Source organism: Rhinoraja longicauda, chromosome 37 (assembly GCF_053455715.1).
Source record: "Rhinoraja longicauda isolate Sanriku21f chromosome 37, sRhiLon1.1, whole genome shotgun sequence".
Classification (NCBI taxonomy): Eukaryota; Metazoa; Chordata; class Chondrichthyes; order Rajiformes; family Arhynchobatidae; genus Rhinoraja; species Rhinoraja longicauda.
In genome coordinates this window covers 468301-490370 of record NC_135989.1, presented here as the reverse complement: position 1 = coordinate 490370, position 22070 = coordinate 468301, and the positions used below count along the sequence as shown (strand labels likewise).

At 48.0% G+C, this 22070-nt stretch overlaps 1 long non-coding RNA gene across 1 annotated transcript in view; it reads right to left on the bottom strand.

Annotated features, from left to right (window-relative positions):
• Positions 1–6823: 6823 nt before the first annotated feature.
• The window catches only part of LOC144610625 (uncharacterized), a 32012-nt gene continuing 16765 nt past the window's right edge, over positions 6824–22070 (bottom strand). Inside the window, exons 2-3 of the long non-coding RNA XR_013549441.1 lie at positions 8021–8058; positions 6824–6844 (exon numbers count right to left, since the gene is read on the bottom strand). This is a non-coding gene — a long non-coding RNA (uncharacterized LOC144610625). The remainder of the gene's footprint in view (positions 6845–8020; positions 8059–22070) is intronic.

Sequence of the window (22070 nt, the reverse complement as noted above, 5' to 3'; positions counted from 1 at the left end):
CAAAGTAATAATCTCAGGCTTACTGCCTGTGCCACGCGATAGTGAGAATAGGAATGGAGTGAGGTGGAGGATAAATACGTGGCTGAGGAACTGGTGCAGGGAGCAGGGTTTCAAGTTTCTGGATCATTGGGACCTCTTCTGGGGGAAGTATGACCTGTACAAAAAGGATGGGTTGCATCTGAACCCGAGGGGAACCAATATCCTGGCGGGGAGATTTGCTAAAATAACTGCGGAGACTTTAAACTAGTACGGTTGGGGGGAGGGACTCAAACACAGATAGCTAATAGGCAGTGTGTGAGGCAGGAGGCAGAAAAGGGAAACACTCAGACCCAATATGTAGGAGAGAAAGAAGGGAAAAGAAATAAACTGAGAATAAGAAATGATGGGTCCCTTAAATGTGTATATTTTAATGCTAGGAGCATTGTAAGAAAGGTGGATGAGCTTAGAGCCTGGATTGACATCTGGAAGTATGATGTTGTGGCGATCAGTGAAACATGGTTGCAGGAGGGTTGCGATTGGCAATTAAATATTCCAGGATTTCATTGTTTCAGATGTGATAGAATCGGAGGGGCAAGAGGTGGGGGTGTTGCATTGCTTGTCAGGGAGGATATCACAGCAGTGCTTTGGCAGGACAGACTAGAAGGCTCGATTAAGGAGGCTGTTTGGGTGGAACTCAGAAATGAGAAAGGTTTAGCAACACTTATAGGGGTGTATTATAGATCGCCAAATAGGGAACGAGAATTGGAAGAGCAAATATGTAAGGAGATAGCAGATATTAGTAGTAAGCACAGAGTGGTGATTGTGGGTGATTTCAATTTTCCGTATATAGACTGGGAATCACATTCTGTTAAAGGGCTGGATGGTTTGGAGTTTGTAAAATGTGTGCAGGATAGTTTTTTGCAGCAATACGTAGAGGTGCCTACCAGAGAAGGGGCAGTGTTGGACCTCCTGTTAGGAAATGAGATGGGTCAGGTGACGGAGGTATGTGTTGAGGAGCACTTTGGGTCTAGTGATCATAATGCCATTAGTTTCAATATCATTATGGAGAAGGTCAAATCTGGACCAAGGGTTGAGATTTTGGATTGGAGAAAGGCTAATTTTGAGGAGATGAGAAAGGATTTAAAAGGAGTGAAATGGAAATTGTTGTTTTATGAAAAGGATATAATAGAGAAATGGAGGATATTTAAAGGTGAAATTTTGAGAGTACAGAGTCTTTATGTCCCTGTTCGGTGGAAAGGAAAGAATAATAATTTGAAAGAGCCGTGGTTTTCCAGGGAAATTGGACACTTGGTTCGGAAAAAGAGGGAGATATACAATAAATATAAGCGGCAGGGAGTAAATGAGGTTTTTGAGGAATATAAAGAATGTAAAAGGAATCTTAAAAAGGAAATTAGAAAAGCGAAAAAAAGATATGAGGCTGCTTTGGCAAGTAATGTAAAAGTAAACCCCAAGGGGTTCTACAGATATGTCAATAGCAAAAGGATAGTGAGGGATAAAATTGGTCCATTAGAGAGTCAGAGTGGACAGCTATGTGCTGAGCCGGAAGAAATGGGGGAGATATTAAACAATTTCTTTTCTTCGGTATTTACCGAGGAGAAGGATATTGAATTATGTGAGGTAAGCGAAACAAGTAGAGTAGTGATGGAAATTAGGAGGATTAAAGAAGAGGAGGTACGGACACTTTTGAAGAATATAAAAGTGGATAAGTCGCCAGGTCCTGATAGGATATTCCCTAGGACATTGAGGGAAGTTAGTGCAGAAATAGCAGGGGCTATGACGGAAATATTTCAAACGTCATTAGAAACAGGGATGGTGCCGGAAGATTGGCGCATTGCGCATGTTGTGCCTTTGTTTAAAAAAGGTTCTAAAAGTAAACCTAGCAATTATAGACCTATTAGTTTGACGTCTGTGGTGGGAAAATTAATGGAAAAGATACTTAGGGACAATATATATAATTATTTGGATAATCAAGGCCTGATTAGAAACAGTCAACATGGATTTGTGCCTGGAAGGTCATGTTTGACTAATCTTCTTGAATTTTTTGAAGAGGTTACCAGGGAAATTGATAAGGGCAAGGCTGTGGATGTTGTCTATATGGACTTCAGTAAGGCATTTGACAAGGTTCCACATGGAAGGTTGATTAAGAAGGTTAAATCGTTGGGTATTAATAGTGAGGTTGCAAGATGGATTCAACAATGGCTGAATGGGAGATACCAGAGGGTAATGGTTGACAATTGTATGTCAGGTTGGAGGCCAGTGTCTAGTGGAGTGCCCCAAGGATCTGTGTTGGGTCCACTGTTGTTTGTCATTTACATTAATGATCTGGATGATGGTGTGGCAAATTGGATTAGTAAATATGCAGATGATACTAAGATAGGTGGAGTAGTTGATAGTGAGGTAGATTTTCAAAGTCTACAGAGAGACTTGGGCCTTTTGGAAGGGTGGGCTGAAAGATGGCAGATGGAGTTTAATGCTGATAAATGTGAGGTGCTGCATTTTGGTAGGACAAATCAAAATAGGACGTACAGGGTAAATGGTAGGGAATTGAGGAATGCAGTGGAACAGAGGGATCTGGGAATAACTGTGCATTGTTCCCTGAAGGTGGAATCTCATGTGGATAGGGTGGTGAAGAAGGCGTTTGGTATGCTTGCCTTTATAAATCAGAGCATCGAGTATAGAAGTTGGGATGTAATGTTGAAATTGTACAGGGCATTGGTGAGGCCAAATCTGGAGTATGGTGTGCAGTTCTGGTCGCCAAATTATAGGAAGGATGTCGACAAAATGGAGAGGGTACAGAGGAGATTTACTAGAATGTTGCCTGGGTTTCAGCACTTAGGCTACAGAGAGAGGTTGAACAGGTTGGGTCTTTATTCTTTGGAGCGTAGAAGGTTGAGGGGGGACTTGATAGAGGTTTTTAAAATTTTGAGAGGGACGGACAGAGTTGACGTGGGTAGGCTTTTCCCTTTGAGAGTGGGGAAGATTCCAACAAGGGGACATAGCTTCAGAATTGAGGGACAAAGGTTTAGGGGTAACATGAGGGGGAACTTCTTTACTCAGAGGGTTGTGGCTGTATGGAATGGGCTTCCGGTGGAAGTGGTGGAGGCTGGCTCGATTTTATTATTTAAGAGTAAATTGGATAGGTATATGGATAGGACGGGATTGGAGGGTTATGGTCTGAGTGCAGGTAGATGAGACTAGGTCAGGGAGAATGGTCGGCGTGGACTGGTAGGGCCGGACAGGCCTGTTTCCATGCTGTAGTTGTTATATGTTATATGTTATATGAGAGGGAGAGGGAGAGGGAGGGGGCATAGATGCACAGGGAGATAATGTAACAGACAGACAGACAGATGGATTGGAGGGTGAGAGTGGTGGAGATTGTCAGGCACTGGACTGTACCAGATGTGAATAGAATGAATGCAGATTGACAGAATGCTGGACAACACCCCTGAGGATGTGGAAGAGATATTGTGATACAGATAACCCATAAACGCTGGAAATACCCAGCAGGTCAAACGACAACAGTCTGCCTGTCACTTCCTTCTTTGTTGTTTGTTTGTATGAGTTAAATGTTCTTTAGCTTGTTTTATGTGGGGGGTGGGGGGGTCGGGGGAAACTTTTTATAATCTCTTATCTCGGCATTTCTGTGGTCTGAGGGAACGTTGCAACGTTCTCACCTTCATCACCAGACTGATCGTTAGAAGTTTTCCTGCAGGAGGATGCTGAGTCAGCGGTTCCCGGAGCTTTTCCAGATGCTCCATCTGAAACACAAAAAAGTAGACGCAAGGAACTGCTGATGCTGGTTTATCAAACAAACGCACAAACTGCTGGAGGAACTCAATGGGTCAGGCAGCATCTCTGGAGGACATGGTAGGTGACGTATCGTGTTGGGACTAAAGAAATGTCCTGGTCCTGGAACGAGGACAGTGGTGGTCCCAGTTCCCTGTGATTCTGCGGGAAGATGGAGGGGGCTGAGCTGTACCACATCCCCCTCAGCACACCGCCCCCAGGGGTCAGCCGGAAATGTCCAGACTAGGGATACTCAGAGGCTAATCCTGAGCCACATGTTGCTCCTGCACCAGCAGCCTGGTGTTCTTTACGACCCACATTTGTGTGTTTGAGTCAGGACTGTCATTCCCCTCGCTCACTGTGCCCATGTCCACTGGCAGCAGAGACACCACAGTTAAAACCAAGTGACCATTGGCCATCCTCTATGCTGCAGTGATGGTGTGGGCAGTGGTGTGTGTAGACTGGGCCCCACAGGGCAGTGATGCTGTGTGTGTAGACTGGGCCCCACAGGGCAGTGATGTGTGTGTGTGTAGACTGGGCCCCACAGGGCAATGATGCTGTGCCCAGTGGTGTGTGTAGACTGGGCCCCACAGGGCAGTGATGTGTGTGTGTAGACTGGGCCCCACAGGGCAGTGATGCTGTGCCCAGTGGTGTGTAGACTGGGCCCCACAGGGCAGTGATGTGTGTGTGTAGACTGGGCCCCACAGGGCAATGATGCTGTGTGTGTAGACTGGGCCCCACAGGGCAGTGATGTGTGTGTGTAGACTGGGCCCCACAGGGTAGTGATGCTGTGCCCAGTGGTGTGTGTAGACTAGGCCCCACAGGGCAATGATGTGTGTGTGTAGACTGGGCCACACAGGGTAGTGATGCTGTGCCCAGTGGTGTGTGTAGACTAGGCCCCACAGGGCTGTGATGCTGTGCCCAGTGGTGTGTGTAGACTGGGCCACACAGGGCAGTGATGTGTGTGTGTAGACTGGGCCCCACAGGGCAGTGATGCTGTGCCCAGTGGTGTGTGTAGACTGGGCCACACAGGGCAGTGATGCTGTGCCCAGTGGTGTGTGTAGACTGGGCCCCACAGGGCAGTGATGCTGTGCCCAGCGGTGTGTGTAGACTAGGCCCCACAGGGCAATGATGCTGTGCCCAGCGGTGTCAACCCTAGGGTTCTCAAGGCGTGTGCCAGCCAGTTGTGCGGAGTATTCCATATCTTCAACCTGAGCCTGAGCCTGGAGAGGGTTCCTGTGATGTGGAGACATCCTGCCTGGTTCCTGTACAAAGAGAACATGCCCCAGCTCCTCCAATGACTACAGACCAGTGGCACTGACCTCACACATCATGAAGTCCCTGGGGAGGCTGGTGCTCACTCACCTGTGACCCCTGGTTAAACCCTACCTGGACCCCCTGCAGTTCACTTACCAAACACAGGTGGGGGTTGAGGACACCATCATCCACCTGCTCCATCGATCCAATGCTCAGCTGGATAGGCCGGGCAGCATTGTGAGAGTCATGTTTTTTGACTTTGCCAGTGCTTTTAACACCATCCAGCCTGCACAGCTAGGGAGCAAACTGACGAAGATGTGGGTGGATGCCCCATTGGTGTCCTGGATCACCAACTACCTGACTGGATGACCACAGTATGTCAGGCTACAGAACTGTGTCTCAGACATGGCATTGAGCAACACAGGGCCCCACAAGGGATGGCCTTTCTCCCTTCCTGTTCACCATCTACACCTTGGACCACAGATATAATCCGGACTCCTGCCACTTTCAGAAGGTTTCGTCTGTCTCTGCAATTGTGGGCTGCATCAGTGAGGGGAGGGAAGCTGAATACAGAGGTGTAGTCAACGACTGTTGAATGGTCTGGGTGGAATCACCTGCAGCTCAACACCGACAAGACTAAGGAGTTAGTGGTGGACTTTAAGAGGAGAGGAATACCCCTGTCCCCTGTCTCCATCAATAGTGTGGATGTGCAGTTTAGCAGGGAGTACAAATACCTTGGAGTGTACCTGGACAGTAAACTGGACTGGTCCAGGAATGCTGAGGCCCTGTACAAGAAGGGACCAAGCCAGCTGTACTGTTTGAGAAGGCTCTGCTCCTTCAATGTCTGCAGTAAGATGCTGCAGATGTTCTACCAATCGGTGGTAGCCGGTGCCATCTTCTTCACTGCCGTGTGCTGGGGCAGCAGGGCGAAGGTCGCGGACGCCAATAGGATCAACAAACTCATCAGGAAGGCTGGCTCTGCCCTGGGGGTGGAGTTGGATTCATGGGAGGTGGTCTTGGAGGGGAGGATGCTCCTCAAACTGTGGAGCTTCCTGGACAATACAGCTCACCCCCTCCATGACACACTGGCCATCCTGAGGAGCACCTTCAGCAACAGACTGGTTGTACCAAGATGCAGCACTGAACGCCACAGGAGATCCTTCTTCACTGTGGCTGTCAATCAATCTGTACAACTCCTCCCCCTTCTGTCGTGGGGTCGACTGAGACTGACTACCCCCCTCCCCAATCTTTGCACATCCCCAAACATTTCCACTCATCACTTTAATTTGATGTTTCATGTATTTTGTGTTTTATGACTGTTGGCAGATCAATTTCCCTCCTGGGATAAATAAAGTTCTATTGTATCGTATCAGACCACCGCTTTTTGTAACTTCCTATGTTCCTGGGTGTTTGAGTTACAGGACCAGGCAGTGATGCCATCAGTCAACATTGACACGTTACCCATGAGAAAGAACATTGGTTCCAGGTGTACACCAGTTTCCTCCCTCACTGCCAGACATAAACAGTTTCAATGGCTGATGGTAACAACTGTGTATCTGAAACCAATGGCTAAAACAGAACTTTATTCACTACTGCTGGAAAAAAACAAGATTATTACATTACCCAAGGTATTGGAAGCGAAGTTTGCCTTTTGTTGGTGATGTAAATTCCGGACAGATGCTATTGTGTAATTTTCCATGATTTCCAGGAAATTGGAAACCAACTTGGACAATTCTGTTGAACGTGCGTTGCAAAGCTTTGACAAACTCATGGTGAAAACCTCAGCAAATGAATGAATATCCTGTTGGGATAGAGATAGTGCCTTTATCACCACTTGATCAACCTTCAAGCATCTGTGAACATGCACTTTATCCATTCCTCTGCACCGCTCCATATCCTTCAATTTATTGCATATTCTCTTACTCATTTGTAATCATCTCCCTCCTTCCATCCAATGTACAAGCATAGAAACGCTGGTCAGTGTGGACTTGGCAGGCTGGACCAGTTTCCACACTGTATCTCTAAAGTCTAAAATAACAGGCACTTTGGCCCAATTTGTTCATGTTGACCAATATGCCCCATCTAAGCTCGTCCCATTAATGTACATTTGACCCTTTCCAGTCTGTGTACCAATTCAAATGTCTTTTAAATGTTGTTATTGCTCCTCTCTCAATTATTTCCTCTCACAGCTTATTCTATATATGTATCACCCCCTATATATGAAGATGTTGCCCCTCAGGTTCCTATTAAATCTTTTCCCTCTCATCATGGTTCTCTAGTTCTTAATTCCTCAGCCCTGGGGAGAAAGAACTGTGTGCATTCACCCTATCTATATCCCTGATGATTTTATACACCTCTGTAAGATTACCTCTCAGTCTCCCACACTCCCTGCCTGCCCAATCTCCCCCTACAGCACACGCCCTCAATTTCTAGCAACATCTGCAGAGACCACTCCCTCCGCAATCCTTGGTTTCCTCATCCCGTCCCACCTAAACCGCACCATCCTCAGGTGCATTCCCCAGCAAATGCAAGAGATGTAACACTTGGCCTATACCTCTTCGCTCACCACCATTCAAGGATACCAGCTGTGCTTTCAGGTGAGTTGCATCCCCTCTAAACTCATCTACTGCATTCAGCATTACATTACAGGTGTCCAGCGAGACCAGGTGTAGACAAAGTGATTATTTCGCTGAATACCTTCACTCGGTCTGCCAAGACCGACTGGATCTCCCAGCTGTTAACCATTTTAACTCCACTTCCCATTCTCGTACCAGCCTTTCTGTCCTGGGCCTCCTGCATTGTCAGAATAAGGCCACACTCAAACTGGAGGAACAACACTTCAAATTCTGCTTGGGTAGTTTGGAACTCAACAGTAAAAACATTGAATTCTCCAATTCATAGTAACAACCCAAATGATGTTTTCTTCCTCCCACCTTTCCTGACCCCAGTACGCACCTGCGGAAAAACATGAGCTTACCACAACAGATGAACTCTTTGGGCAAAGATTGATCAAATCTGTGAAGAGAACAGAAAATAGTTGAAAAAAGACCCAAAATGCTGGAATAACTCAGCAGGTCAGGCACTACCCTGGAGAATTTAGACAGGAGACATTTCGGGTTGGGACCCTTCTTCAGACCGATTGTATGGGGGGGGGGAACTGGAAGGAAGATGGGACAGGACAAAGCATTGTTGGCGATGGGTGAACACACGCTAAGAGCTTTTTGATGGGCAAATGGTTGGACAAAAGAGGGGGCAGGGAAGGAATAGGTACAAGGCCAGGTGGGGCCCAGTGGAATCCCCTCCCCTCTCACCCCCAGACTACCCTCTATCTTCTTCCCTCCGCTGCCCTGAGCCACAACTGGCCGTGCACCAATTACTCCCCTGACATTTCATCCTCCGGATTCTTAAATCGTAACTCTTTAATCCATTTGTCCCACAGCCTGTGTGTTTTCATCTCTGGCCTTTGTCCACCCATCTGCCTATCAACCCTCCCTCACTTGTGCTTATCTACTACCTGCCCCTCCTCTCTTCCAGTTTTCATCTCCCCACCTTACTAACAGATTGAAGAAGGGTCCCAACCAGAAATGTCACCTATGCATATTCTGCAGGGATGCTGCCTGACCCTCTGAGTTACTCCTGCATTTTGTGTCATTTTTTGGTAAACCAGCATCTGTAGTTCTTTGTTTCAACAAGAAGACAGCTGCAGCAGCTATCAGGAGGATATGTAGTTATAAAGGACCGTCCACTATCACCATCTGATTCCGGTAATTTTGTGAGCAGTTTTGTGCACCATATCTGAGGAAGAATGTGCTGGCCTTGGAGAGGGTCCAGAGGAGGTTACAAGAATGATCCCAGGAATAAGTAGATTAACATATGATGAGCGTTTGACAGCACTGGGCCTGAACTCGCTGGAGTTTAGAAGAATGAGAGGGGACCTCATTGAAACAAACCGAATAGTGAAAGGCTTGGATAGAGTGGATGTGGAGAGGATGTTTGCACTGGTGGGAAAGTCTAGGACTAGAGGTCATCGCCTCAGAATTAAAGGACGTTCCTTTAGGAAGGAGATGAGAAGGAATTTCTTTAGTCAGAGGGTGGTGAATCAGTGGATTTTTTAGTCACAGAAGGCTGTGGAGGCTGTCAATGGATACTTTTAAAGCAGATATAGATAGATTCTTGATTAGTACGGGTGTCAGGGATTATGGGGAGAAGGCAGGAGAATGGGGTTTGGAGGGAGAGATAGAACAGCCAAGATTGAATGGCGTAGTAGATTGCAGATGGGCCAAATGACCTAATTCTGCTCCTATCACGTATGACCTCATGACCTTACTTTCATGCAACCTTTATCTTTACATTTAACAGAAAAGTGCTGCTGCCCGACTGCAGCCAATCACCTAGGGAGGGTCCTGACCATTGAAGATTGTGGAGTTTGCACCTTTCTCCTCTACCCACGTGGTCTCCTCTCAGGACTCCATTTCTCCTCCCTTTGAGAAGGGTTCCACATGGTAGGCTGCTTTGGAAGGTGAGATTGTCTGGGTTCCTGGGAGAACTACCCAACTGGATACAGAGTATGCTTCATGAAAGGAAGCAGATAGTGGTGGTGGAAGATTGTTTTTCAGACTAAAGGCCTGTGGCTAGTAGTGTGCCACAATGTGCTGTGCCCATTGCTATTTGTGTTTTTCCCAACAATGTGGATAGAATGTACAAAGTATGATTAGTAAGCTTGCAGAGGACACAAAAGTAGGTAGAACTGTGGACGGTGAAGATTCCTATCAAAAATTGCAGCAGGTTCTTGATCAGCTGGACAAGTGGGCTGATAAATGGCTGATGGAGAGGAGTTGCACTTTGAGAAAAATGTTCCCAATGTTGGGGAATTCCAGAACCAGGGGCCACAATCTACGAATAAAGGGAAGGCCATTTAAAACTGAGATGAGAAAAAAAAAATCACCCAGAGAGTTGTGAATTTGTGGAATTCTCTGCCACAGAAGAGAGGCCAATTCACTGGATGAATTTAAAAGAGCGTTAGATAGAGCTCTAGGGGCTAGTGGAATCAAGGAATATGGGGAGAAGGCAGGCACGGGTTACTGATTGTGGATGATCAGCCATGATCACAATGAAAGGCAGTGCTGGCTCAAAGGGCCAAATGGCCTCCTCCTGCACCTATATTTCTGTGTTTCTTGAGCAGGCTCTTCACAGTGAATCCTCAGACAATGGCAAGCACTGAAGAGCTGAGGGATGAAGGTTACAGGTACATCGTCCCCTGAAAGTGGAGTCACAGGTAGTTAGGGTGATGAAGAAAGGGTTTGGTACATTCGCCTCCATCAGTCAGAGTATTGAGCACAGAAGTTGGGATGTTATGTTATAGTTGTACAAACTGTTTGTGAAGCCACATTTGGAGCAGTGCGTTCAGGTTTGCTCACCCTGCTATCAGATGGATGTTATTGGGTTGGAAAGAGCGCAGAGAAGATTTGTATCTTCAGAAGATCAGAAGAGCAGCCGCGGTGGTGCAACGGTAGAGTTGCTGCCTCACAGAGCTTGCAGCTCCGGAGACCCGGGTTTGATCCCAACTATGGCTGCTGTCAGTATGGAGTTTGTATCTTCTCCACGTGACTGCAAGGGTTTTCCCAGAGATCTTCGGTTTCCTCCCACAATTTGTAACCTACAGATTTGTAGGTTAATTGGCTTGGTGTGTGTGCAGATTTCCCCTGGTGTGTTTAGGATAGTGTTAATGTGTGGGGATCGCTGGTCAGTGTGGACTCGGTGGGCCGAAGGGCCTGTTTCAGTGCTGTATCTCTAAACTAACAAAACTGAAAGAGCTGAAGGGAGAGATTAATTCTTTATTCTTGGAGTGCAGTAGGCTGAGGCGTGATCTTATGGATGGATATAAAATCATGAGGAGGATAGATCGGGCGCAGGCACAGTCTTTTACCCAGAATAGGGAATCCAGAATCAAAGGACATCGGTTTAAAGTAGTAAGGGAAAGATTTAATGGGAACCTTCGGGGCAATTGTTTCCACACAGATGGGGGTGTGTATATGGAACAAGCAGCCAGAGTAGGTAATTGAGGTACATACTACAACAACATTTAAAATGCATTTGCACAGGTATGGGAGAGGAAAGGTTTACAGGGATATGGGCCAAACGTGGGCAGGTGGCCCTCCACTAGATGGGGCATTTTGATCAACATAATAAAGTTGGGCCGAAGGGCTTCTTTTACTGCTGTAAAACTCACACATCCCAAAAATATGAGGATTGGTAGGTTAATTGTCAAATGTAAATTCCTGCGTGAGGTCTATAGATTTGCAGAGAAGCTCAGACTAGGAACAGGCCCTTTGTCCAAACTCATGCATAACTTAGCCAGGAGAGGCCACAGCTAGTGGCTCTCCCCCTCTCACACAGCTCTGCTGCTCTGAACCCTGTCGGGGAGAAGAGGCTCTCAGGGGCAGCAGCAGCAGCCAGGTCAGTGGTACCAGTGTCTGGCTCTGTGTAAAGCAGGGTAGGGCAAAGACCAGGGGAGCAATAGTGAGACGGGACTCTCCAGTCAGAGGCACAGACTGGTGTTTCTGTGGCTGCGTACCACGGTCACGGATGTCTGAGTGGGCACAGATTATTCTGAAAGAAAGGGTGAGCAGCCAGGTCCACAGTGGTACCGACAACATCGGTGGGGAGGCAGATGAGGTCCTGCCAGGTCTCCTGGGGAGTCAGGTGGTAAATTGAATGAATCTCTGGATTAGACACTGTGCTGTCGAGCCAGGCAAGCAATGAGAAGATGGCTGGGATAGATGTGTGGTGAAGGGGCAGGTGCAGTGGGGAGGGCTTCACATCCATGGACCATTGGGCTCACTTCCAGGAGAGTGACCTGTACAAGAGGGACAGGTTACAGCTGAACGGGAGGGTCACCAGTATCCTGGTGGAGAGATTTGCTCGAGCTACTTGGGAAGATTTAGACAAGTATGATACTAGGATAAGACCCAAACCAATCGTGTGACCGAGAAGCAAATAGAGCCTGATATAGATGTTGAGATATGTGAGGCAGTGGAAATGTGTTTATCTTAATATGGTGTTGAACATTGTGTGAGAAGGCCCTGTTCCTGTGTTGTACTATTGTATGCTCTGTGTTTTGTGAAAATTACTAATAAATTCTATATGATCTAATTACTCCCACTTCAGTACCTTGTCTCAGTAGCTGTGTAATTTGTTTTGTTCTACAGTAATGTAGGAACAATATGAAACCAACTGACAATAAGGCTGGTCCTTTGTGAATTCTCCACATGTTGTGCAACTTCAATTATTTACTGGTAGAGAGGCGGAAGGTGAGGATTTGCAACCTCACAGAAGTCTGAAGAAGGGTCCTGACCCAAAATGTCATCTTTCCATGTTTTACGGAGATACTGCCTGACCCACTGAGTTACTGCAACACTTTATGTCCATTTTTGTGAACCAGATCCTTGTTTCTACCGAAGTTGTTAACTTGACACTTAATGTCTCCAGTGTTGAGGATAAATCTGTCCTTACCGGTGCACTGATAACTTCCCAGAGTGTTGACACACTTTGCAGCTGGACCACAGATGTTTGGGTTGTTCTCACACTCATTGACATCTGGAGTGAAAACAAAATCTTAAAATGTGGCTGAAAATCTTTGTGCACTGATGGTCTCTCACACCCTCTTGTCTGTCCCTGACGTGAATTGCTGTGACATCTATCACCATGTCACGAGCATCATCTGGAGCAATGATGCTCAGATAACACAAACAATATTCAGTGCCCGAAGTAACGGAGGTGCTGGGAGATGACACAAATGGCACAGACGGTGGCTCATAGAACAGTACAGCAAAGGAACAGACCCTTCGGCCCACAATGTCTGTGCTGAACATGATGCAAGTTAAACAAATGGCCTCTGCCTGTAGGTGATACGTATCCCTGCATTCCCTGCATGTACATGTGCCTATCTAAAAGCCCCTTAATTATCACTATTGTATCAGCCTCCACTACTACCTCAGGCAGCATGTTCCAGGCACTCACCACTCTCTGTGTAAAAAACTTGCCCCGCACATCTACTGTGAATATTGCTGCTCTCACCTTCAAATGATGCCTCTAGTCTTTGACATTTTCACCAACAACCTGTCCTGGACCAAGTACATTGAATCAATGACAAGAGAGCACAACATTGTCCCCATTTCCTCAGGACACTGAGGAGATTCAGCAATAACTCTCAGCAACTTCAAGAGATGTGGATGTAGCACAGTCCATCACACAGAGCAGCCTCCATCTACACATCACCCTGGCTCAGGGAAGCATCCAACATAATCAAGGACCAGTCACACCTGGTCATTCCCTCCTCACTCCACTCCCATCAGGCAGAAGGTACAGAAGCTTGAAAGCAGTTAGCACCCTACTCAGGAACAGCGTCTTCCCTTGTTATCAGATTGTGAACAGTAATTTAGGGAGTAATCCCGATCTTCCAACCTAAACCATATTGCTTATATTGGACCTTTTTTCTCTGTAACTGTAACGCCACCATGTTAGCAAACTATATTCTATATTTGGGTATTTTTCTCTTTGAACAACCTGTTGTATTTGTGTGTGCAATAACTGTATTCATGTATAGAATTATCCAATCTAATCCGCACCAGTGTAAACCAATGGTGTTTCCAATCTTGTTCAAGGACAGACTCACCAAAGGGTGTGGTACAGTTAATCACAGGTGGGTCTGGGTGTGGAGGGTGTGGTACAGTTATACACAGGTGGGTCTGGGTGTGGTACAGTTATACACAGGTGGGTCTGGGTGTAGAGGGTGTGGTACAGTTATACACAGGTGGGTCTGGGTGTGGTACAGTTATACACAGGTGGGTCTGGGTGTGGTACAGTTAAACACAGGTGGGTCTGGGTGTAGAGAGTGTGGTACAGTTATACACAGGTGGGTCTGGGTGTGGTACAGTTATACACAGGTGGGTCTGGGTGTAGAGGGTGTGGTACAGTTATACACAGGTGGGTCTGGATGTGGGGAGTGTAATGATAAATGATGAACCTACTGAACCTCATCCTGACCAATCATGATGTGGCTGCTGGATCTGTCCATGAGGATTTAAGGCAGAAGTGACCGCTGCACAATCCTTGTGGTGACAAAGTCGACCTTCTCCCATTGTTGGCAGTTGGGCTGACTGTATGGTATGTCTCTATGACATTTATATATTTTATACATAAGAGGTGCCAATTGTGAAGCCAACTAAACAAATAGAAGTGGAAAGGAACAGAGTGGGGGCATGAGGGGGGAAGGAGAGAAATGGGAACAAATCCAGGTGGGCCACAGGGACTAGAGGGGAAAAAAGAGGGGCGAGGGACGGGATTATTTGTAGATTAGTTATCTAAAACTGGAGAATTCAATATTCACACTGTTGGGTTGTAAGTGGAATATAAGGTTGTGTTTTTTTCCAGCTTGCATGTTGCCTCACTCTGGCAATGGATGAGGCCCAGGACAGAAAGGTCAGGATGGGAATGGGAAGCAGAGATAAAATGGTTAACTACCTGGAGATCCAATACAATAGGATTGAACACAACTATTCGATGAAACGGTCACCTTGTCTGCGGTTGGTCTCGCCAATGTAATGGAGGCCACATCTGGAACACTGAATGCAGTTGCAGGGGAAAGTACCTGATAAGGGGCTGGCTTGGATGGGGAGGGATGTGAGCTAATGCTTTGCGGAGAGAGCTGTCTCTGTAGAAGGTGGAAAGAGTGGTGATGTGAAGATGTCATAATAATGATCGAGAGTAGTAACCTCCAATAGTGTTTAGATATCTCACTATTCCCTGACAATGATGTTGAATATTTCACCAGCACCATACTAGAACTAGGGTGAGGAAGGGGACAGGGGCAGAGCGGGGAGGGGAGAGGAGTGTAGGATGAAATCACTTCAAATTAGACCATTCTATGTTCATACGGCTAGCTGATAAGTTACCCAAACAAAATATGAGGTATTGGTGTTGTAACTTGCATGTGGCCTCACTCTAGCAATAGAGGAGGCCCAGGTCAGAAAGGTCAGCAAGGGAATGGGACGGGGAGTTGAAATAGTTAGCATCCGGTAGATCTCGTAGGTATTGGTGGACAGAGCGTAAGTGTTCAGCGAAACGCTCGCCAAGTTTATGCTTGGGCTCGCCGATGTACACGAGTCCACATATGGAATACTGGATGCAGTGGATGAGGTTTGAGGAGGTACATGTGAATCTTGGTCCAAACTGTAAGGACGATCGCGGTCCCTGGATGGAGTTGAGGGAAGAGGTATAAGGACAGGTATTGCATTTGCTGTGGTTGCTGGAGAAAGTACTGTACCTGCGGGGGTGGTAGTTTTAGTGGGAAGGAATGAGTGAACCAAGATGTTGTGGAGGGAGCAGTCCCTACGGAAGGTGGAAATTAGTGGAGGTGGGAAGATGCGATTAGTGGTGAGAGTCCTCAGGAGGTGACGACAATGTTGGAGGATAATGTATTGGATGCGGAGACTAGTGGCGTTAAAGGAGAGGACCGGGGGAACTCTGTCCATGTTGCGTTTTGAAGGGGAGGGAGTGAGAACAGAACTCTGGGACACAGAGAAGACACGTGTGAGGGCCTCATCTATGACAGAAGGGGGGAACCCCCGTTCCCTGAAGAACGAGGACATCTTCGATATTCTAGAATGGAACACCTCATCTTGGGAGCAGATACAGCGGAGACAGAGGTATTGGGAGTCGGGAATCACATCTCTGCAAGAGGCAGGGTGGGAAGATGTGTAGTCCATATGGATGTGGGAGCCAGTAGGTTTGTACTAGATGTCCATTGGTAGTCTGTCTCCTGTGATGGAGACAGAGAAATCGAGAAAGGGTCAGAGGTGTCCGCAATAGTCCAGGTGTATTTGAGGGTGGAGGGAAAGTTAGTGGTGAAGTTAATAAAGTCCATGAATTCTGTACGGATGCAAGAGGTAGCTCCGATGCAGTCGTTGACATAGTTGGAGATAGGACCAGTGCATGGAGACCTGGAATAAGGACTGTTCGATGTACCTGACAGAAAGGTAGGCATTGCTTGGGCCCATGCCAGTTCCCATTGCTATGCATTTGCTTTGGAGAAAGTGAGGGGAGTCAAAGGAGAAGTTGTTGAAGGTGAAGATGTTCCGTTAGATGGAGGAGAGTGTTTGTAGAGGGAAATGGGTTAGGCCTTTGTGTTTAAATATACCCAATGACTTGGCCTCCACTACAATGAATTCCGCATATTAACCACCATCTGGCTAAAGAAATCTCTCCTCATCTTCATTCCAAAGGTACGTCTTTTATCTGGAGGTGGAAGATCCCACCCCCCCCCCCACACCCCACCCCCCAACCCCCCCCCCCACCCCCCCCCCCCCACCCCCACCCCCCCCCCCCCACCCATTCATTGTTTCAATTTCACTGAAAGTGGTGGTTGTGTAAATTACAAATAAATCCTACTTCATCTAATTACTCCCACTCCACTCCATTACCTTTCCTCAATAGCGGAGAAATGTGTTTTATTATACAGCAATTTAGGAACAGTGTGACACCAACTGGCATAATGAAGGATGAGTCGTACCCTGGCCACTCCCTCGTCTCCCCTCTCCCCATCCGGCAGACGGTATTGAAGTGTGAAAACGCACACGTCCAGATTCAGGGTCAGTTTCTTCCCAGCTTTTATCAAGCAACTGAATCATCCTACCACAACCAGAGAGCAGTGGTGAACCACTATCTACCTCTTTGGTGACCTTCTGACTTTCTGTGGCTTTACCTTACACTAAACGTTATTCCCTTGTCATGTGCCCATACACTGTAACTGGCTCAATTGTAATCATGTATCATCTTTCCGCTGACTGGATTGCACACAACACAAGCTTTTCACTGAACTTCAGGACACATCACAATAAACTAAACTAAACTACGTGAGAGCGGTGAATGCTTTGGATTTGCAACCTTCTCACAGAAGTCTTTACCTTCACACTGAATTACTGCTTTATCAGTGAACGTAATGCCTCCGGTGGTTGTGACAAATCCATCCTTACAGGTGCACTGATAACTTCCCAGAGTGTTGACACACGTTGCACTTGGAACACAGATGTTTGAGTCAGCCTCACATTCATTGATATCTGGAGTAGAAACACAATCTTAAAATATAGTTGAGAAACTTTGTGCACTGATGATCTCTCACACCATCTTCAGTCTGTTCCTGACATGAATTCCTGTGACATATATCACCATATCGTGATGCAGTACCTGGAGAAGTGATGCTCACAAAACACAAACAACTTCCAGCAGTCAAAGCAACAGAGGTGAGTCTGGATGTGGGGGGTGTAATACAGTTATACATAGGTGGGTCTGGGTGTAATACAGTTATACACAGGTGGGTCTGGGTGTAATACAGTTATACACAGGTGGGTCTGGGTGTAGAGGGCGTGCTACAGTTATACACAGGTGGGTCTGGGTGTGGTACAGTTATACACAGGTGGGTCTGGGTGTGGTACAGTTATACACAGGTGGGTCTGGGTGTAATACAGTTATACACAGGTGGGTCTGGGTGTAGAGGGTGTGGTACAGTTATACACAGGTGGGTCTGGGTGTAGAGGGCGTGGTACAGTTATACACAGGTGGGTCCATGTGTCGAGAGCATAGGAGAGTGATAAATGATGAACCTACTTAACCTCATCCTCACCAATCACATTGTGGCTGCTGAATCTGTGCCCATGGGCTTAAGGCAGAAGTGGCCTCTGCAGTCATTGTGGAGACAAAGTCCATGTTCCCCCATCTGTTGACCGTTGGACTGATGGGGCAGTGTCTGTATGTATGAATGTATGACTGCGTTAAATATGTTGTTGAGTGGAGATTGTTCCCTGTCGTGGACTGGGCTGCTTCCAAAACTCTGCAATTTCTTGCTGTCTTGGCCATAGCAATCCCAAACCAACCTATGATCATATTTAGAATTCTCTCTATGGTACATCTGTAGTAATTGGTAAGAATCATTGGAGACATGTCAAATTTCGCAGTCTTCTGAGGAAGTAATGGTGTTGGTAAATTTTCTTGGTTATCCCATGAATGTGGTTGGTGATATTTATGCCAAAAAATGGAAGTAGAAATGGAAATGTGAATTCTTTCATGGAAGGAAGCTGAAGGTGATGGTGGGAGGTTGCCCGTGTACTCTTGTACTCCATCTAGTCATTGTTTGAGATCCAGCCCAGTCCAAGGAGGGCTGTACTTATAAACTGAATGCACCCCTGAATAAGGGGTGAATTTATAGGGGTGTATAAAATCATGAGGTGAATAGATAGTAGAATGTACGGAGGCTGGACACTCCATCTGTTACCTCAGGACATGTGCAGACCAGCTGGCAGGAACATTGTTGACATCTTTAACCTCTCACTATTCCATTCTCAGGCTATTCTCACTCAGAGGTTTGGGGGTGACCTTAGAGATGTATAAAATTATGAGGGGCACAGATAGGATAAATGATCAGAATCTTGTTCACAGGCAGTGAAGTATGGAACTCGAGGGCAGAGGTTACGGTGAGAGGGGGAAATTTAAAGCATCTGAACTGTGTTTTTCAAACAGTCATAAAGTCATACACTACAAAAACTGGCCCTTCAGCCTGTCTTGCCCTTGCTGAATAAAATGCCCATCTAAGTTTGTCCTATTTCACTGTGTTTGGCCCATATCCCTCTAGACCCTTCCTATTCATGTATCTGACCAAATGTCTTCTAAATGCTATTCAGGTATCTGCCTCAACTGCCGCCTCTGTCAGCTCATCCCTTACATCTGCCACAATATGAGTGAAAAGGGTGCCTTTCTTATCTTGTCCACTGGTTCTTGATTCCCCTACCCTTGCTAATAACCTCTGTACATTCACCCTATCTATTCCCCTCATCATTTTATACACCTCCATAAAATCACCCCTCAGCTTCTTACACTTCAAGTAATAAAGTCCTAGCCTACCCCCCTAGCTGAGACCCTCGAGTCCTGGTAACATTCTCATAATTACTCTCTGCACAACTCTAAAGGTGGTGAATATCTGGGAACACATGCTAGAGGACATGGTGGGGGCAGATACAATTATGGTACTTAAAGAGTCTTTGGCCAGGTGCTTGGATGGGAAAAACATTGTGGAATAAAGTCTAACGTGGGCAAATGAGATGAATGTAGATCGTTATCATGGACAGCATCACAAGATGGGTCGAAGGGGCCTGTTTCTGTGTTGTACAGTTTTGATTCCACAAAAGATTTTGCATTGTAGGAAAATAACTGCAGATGCTGGTTCAAATTGAAGGTAGACACAAAATGCTGGAATAACTCAGCGGGTCAGGCAGCATCTCAGGAGAGAAGGAATGGGTGACGTTTCGGGTCGAGACCCTTCTTCAGACTGATGAATTTTGCATTGATTATTTTGAGTTGCAGATTTATCATCCAAATTGCTGAGAAATTTCAAGTGTAAACTTCAAGTAATCTTGATATCTATATTATTGTTTTTATGACCATTGAAACTTCATTGGAGCTTCCTTTTCGTCTTTCCTTCTTCAGTGACTCTTCCTGAATCGGGTTCTATCTATTACAGATGTCTTACATTGTTGTGTCCAAGTGACCCGTGGTTGAGGTGGGAATGGAGTGCGTGAGTTTGGGGGGGGGGGGGAGTGGGGATGGAGTGGATGAGTGAGGGGAGGGTGTTAGATCAGTGCAGTAGAGGTTTGGGGGAGTTTTAAAGGGGGTTCGGGGGGATGAATTGGGTGAATGGGGGTGGTGGAGGGGGGGATTAGGGGAATTGAGAGAGTGAGTGGAGTTCTCAAATGAAATAAATCTAAATGAGGAAAAATGAAATTAATTTTGTTTAAAAAACAAAGCGTTTTTTCTTTAAATCGTTTTAAAAAAAAAGTGAAATAATGCTATGAAACGTCCTTTTTTGACAAAAATGAAATCAATTCTTTTTGAAATGAAGCATTTTTCTTTGAAAATGAAAGGAATGTAAATGAAAGCGGTGTTTTATTTTGCTCCCTCACGTGGTACACCGACCAATGGGGCGTCGAGTGTGAAGTGGGAGCTGAGCAGAACAAGGCAAACTTCCCTCACTAATAAACACCCTCCCTGAAGTATGAAATAGAAATAAAACAATCGGAAATGAGGAGAAATGAAATGTAAGTAATGTTAAAAAGACAAATCTTTTTTTAGAGCAGAAAACGGCAAACCTCCCCAACTAAAGAAAGCCTCCTCGAAGTATAAAGTAAATAAAATGTAAATGAGGAAAAATGAAATAAACCTTATCTTATATTGCAAAGCTGGACATCTGAGCGGCAACCGGACAGTTCAGCGGGAACTTTGAGCGGGAACAGCCCCTGTTGAACAAATAAGGGCGGCAGTGGCTCCTCCCACGTGGGAGGTGGACCAATTGTGCAGGTCCCATTGTTCCATCCCCCTCACCCACTCCATCCCCCCTCCTCCTCCCCCCCTCACCCACTCCATCCCCCTCACCCACTCCATCCCCCCTCCTCCCCCCTCCTCACCCTCACCCTCACCCTCACCCACTCCATCCCCCTCACCCACTCCATCCCCTCTCCTCCTCCCCCCCTCACCCTCACCCACTCTATCCCCTTCCTCCCCCCCTCACCCTCGTCCTCACCCTCACCCACTCCATCCCCCCTCCCCCCCTCACCCTCACCCACTCCATCCCCCCTCCTCCCCGCCCCCCTCACCCTCACCCTCACCCACTCCATCCCCCTCCTCCTCCCCCCCTCACCCTCACCCACTCCATCCCCCTCCTCCTCCCCCCTCACCCTCACCCACTCCATCCCCCCTCCTCCCCCCCTCCTCCTCCCCCTCACCCTCACCCACTCCATCCCCCTTCCTCCTCCCCCTCACCCTCACCCACTCCATCCCCCCTCCTCCTCCCCCCTCACCCTCACCCACTCCATCCCCCCTCCTCCTCCCCCCCTCACCCTCACCCACTCCATCCCCCCTCCTCCTCCTCCTCCCCCTCCTCCTCCCCCTCCTCCTCCCCCCCTCACCCACTCCATCCCCCCTCCTCCTCACCCTCACCCAGTCCATCCCCCTCCTCCTCCCCCCTCCTCCTCCCCCTCACCCACTCCATCCCCCCTCCTCCTCCCCCCTCACCCTCACCCAGTCTATCCCCCCCTCACCCAGTCCATCCCCCCCTCCTCCTCCCCCCCTCACCCTCACCCACTCCATCCCCCCTCCTCCTCCCCCCCCTCACCCTCACCCACTCCACCCCCCCTCCTCCTCCCCCCCTCACCCTCACCCACTCCATCCCTCCTCCTCCCCCCCTCACCCTCACCCACTCCATCCCTCCTCCTCCCCCCCTCACCCTCACCCACTCCATCCCCCCTCCTCCTCCCCCCCTCACCCTCACCCTCACCCACTCCATCCCCCCTCCTCCTCCCCCCTCACCCTCACCCACTCCATCCCCCCTCAGCACTGCCGTCAGTCGGGCGGGTGCCCCCCCTCTCGGAGCGGGAGAGGTGACTACACCTCCCGGCGGTCAGCGCGGCCGGCCTGAGGAATGGCAGGCGCGAGGCATGCCGGGACGGGCGGCAGTGCTCCGGGGGGGGGGAGTGCCCTCCCCCCTTTCCACACCACCCCCTCTCTCTCCTCCCCCACCCCCCGCCTCCCCCACTATCTCCTCCCCCCACCCTCACCTCCCTCCTTCCCTCCACCCACTTGGCCCCCACGTCCACTCCCCACTGGGGAGATGTTGGCGGAGAAAGGCACTTACCGAGCGTGCAGGGGGGAGGAGGGAGCGCCGGACTACTCGAGTCGGGCAGCAGAGGTGGGACTACTCGAGGCGGGCGGCGGCGGGTCTGGGAGAGTGGGAAAGGGAGAGAAGCGAGGAGAGAGAGAGGCGCGGCAGGAGGCGCGCACAAGATGGCGGAACGTCAGGAGGCCGCCATCTTTCTGATGTCGCGAAGGGGCCGTCGGTGGCAGCAGCCCTCGTCGACGCCGCCATCGGTGGAAGCGGCCGCTGAAGGAGAAGAAGCTGCCCGCTGCGCTGCGGCCTGTGTGCGGTA